This window comes from Bos indicus x Bos taurus, chromosome 2, assembly GCF_003369695.1.
Source record: "Bos indicus x Bos taurus breed Angus x Brahman F1 hybrid chromosome 2, Bos_hybrid_MaternalHap_v2.0, whole genome shotgun sequence".
Taxonomy (NCBI): Eukaryota; Metazoa; Chordata; class Mammalia; order Artiodactyla; family Bovidae; genus Bos; species Bos indicus x Bos taurus.
Genome location: NC_040077.1, coordinates 108,164,258 through 108,166,789, shown reverse-complemented (window position 1 = coordinate 108,166,789; position 2,532 = coordinate 108,164,258). Strand labels below are relative to the sequence as shown.

General features: G+C 42.7%; 1 pseudogene; it reads right to left on the bottom strand.

Annotated features, from left to right (window-relative positions):
• Positions 1–717: 717 nt before the first annotated feature.
• On the bottom strand, positions 718–1,374 carry LOC113900387 (annotated as a pseudogene).
• Positions 1,375–2,532: the final 1,158 nt, after the last annotated feature.

Below are 2,532 nucleotides of genomic sequence, written 5' to 3'. Positions count from 1 at the left end.
AAATATTTCTAATGGAGGAAATATAAAGCCTAACAGCACATCAGTTGAGACAGGGGATTTGCAGGTGGCTTCAAGAGCCAGTCTCACTGTGTTGGTGGGGCTATTGGCTATCACTGACTTCAGCTCTTTCTCATCCTTTCATGACCCAGTCTCACACATATTTCTGGAGCTCCTAACTCTCTGTTTTATCCTTCAAAATCAGCATATCCCCAATGACAGATTTTAAAAAAATAAATATGAATTTCAACAATCAATCCTCTCGTGGGAATTCCAATCTCTCTCCTATTTAAATTAAAGAAAATTCAGTCAGCCTCAGTGTTTTCTTTAGTCTGTTCCACATCAAAAAAATTTAAATCAGATTTCAAATTTTTCTCACTTTGGGCTTTGCACTTAAAGAGAAAAGAAGAACTTTGTCCTCTTAGAGGGAAGGATTTTAGGAAAAAATAAACCAAATAAATCCAATAAGCCCCATGCCAGCAGTCCCCTACTTGTCCACCATTTACCCTTTGGAGAAAAATAAATAAACTTTCCGTTTGACTCTCCCTTGCTGACAGTCTCTTCTAACTGTATCACAAATTGAACTTTAAAATAAATAAATGAATCAAACCAGCTGCTATAGGATGGGAAACCCAAAAATGTGTGAGTAAGACATTGTTGAGAATGAAAACCTCAGCATCAACTGATCCAAAAACATCCAAGTTTTTCTTTTTTTTTTTTTTATAGTGGAGTATGGTTTATTAAGCTGTGCTTTAGTACAGGTGCTCTAAGGCACAAGGCCCTGACATTCTGCCAATTTTTCTTGAGCAAGGACACCAGGAAGCTGAGAGCTAAGACGATGTTGTACACAACCTCATCATCTGTCGTCGTCAGGTGGCCAACAGTCACTGCCAGACACAGCACCTTCTTCATCTGGAACTTGACGGTGGACTTCACCTCATCAACTTTGGCCACCGTGTTCTCATTGTGGGTCAGCAAGGAAGGGAACTTGCCAGGCTTGTTCAGGCCTGGGCCCAGGATTCATGGGATCTGCTTGATCAGAGACTCGGAAGCCGAAAAGGCATCATACTTCTTGGCCAGCTTCTTGACCAGTTCCTTGTTCTTGTTGAGTTTCCTCAGTGCCATGTGGGGGATATCCACAGCCTTGGCTTCTTCACAGTGCTGCTGGTCCCACAGGACACACATGGAGAATTTGGGGCGGGGAGTGGACTTAAGCCTGACGGTGCCCAAGAAATTTTTGTCCTTCTGAGAGTCATAGGCCTACAGGCTGACCTGAAGCACCACCATCTCCAGACACTGCAGGTACTTATGCTGGTTGCCAGGCAGGACTTCCCCCACCGCTTCATAGTGTGTGTTGCAGGAGACTTTGCTCCTCATGGTTCCTCATGCTGTGATAACTGGAAAAGCCGAAAACATCTAAGTTTTTGATGTGGCCCTCATCTTTCCCCTCTGGGGAAAAAGGGATTTTTTTAAGCAACAGTGACAGTGATGGCCATATCAAAATGAAAACAAAATTTCATGTAGATGATTCCCTAAAACCTGACAGTGAAAAGAAATGCAGGATAATCTTGATCAGCTCTCTATTTCCATCCACTACTGCTGCTGCTGCTGCTGCTGCTGCTAAGTCGCTTCAGTCATGTCTGACTCTGTGCGACCCCATAGGCGGCAGCCCACCAGGCTCTGCTGTCCCTGGGATTCTCCAGGCAAGAACACTGGAGTGGCTTGCCATTTCCTTCTCCAATGCATGAAAGAGAAAAGTGAAAGTGAAGTTGCTCAGTCATGTCTGACTCTCAGTGATCCCATGGACTGCAGCCTTCCAGGCTCCTCCGCCCATGGGATTTTCCAGGCAAGAGTACTGGAGTGGGGTGCCATTGCCTTTTCCTCCATCCACTACTAAGAATCCACAAAAATCAACCATCAGAAGAGCAAAAGACAGCACCCGCCAGGTTGCCTGAGTTACTAAAATGACCAGAAAGGTCACCTGCATGCTAATGTGTGGTGGTTTCTCACCTGTAGTTATTAATACTTTCCATTGATCAGAACCCCTCCTCATCTCAACTCCAGAAATTCGGCTTTTGCTGTTTTATATATTGAAATTCCATGTAGCATTTTGTCTAAAGAAAGAATTGTGATGCTTAGAAATATTTGGAAAACATTATTGTGTGAGAATGCACTTGATAAACTGAGACGTAGTGTGACTTATTTTACAGTATTATATTGAGTATAATTTGCACAAAGGACATGGACACACCTCGTGTTCATTCAGTGATGATTTTAATATGTGTAAACACTCATGTATATATCAATTAGATAAAGACAATTAGCATTTCCTTCATCCAGAAAGTTCCTCCAGTCCACTTTCCACTCAGCATTCCTCCTTTCACACACACAGAGACACTCTGATAACCACTGATTGGATTTCTACCACCATTGATCCCTTTCACCTATGCTAGAGCTTTATATGAATGGAATCACCTAGCACATACTCTTTTGTGCCCAAATTCTTCCTCACAACATATTATCTATGAGATTCAC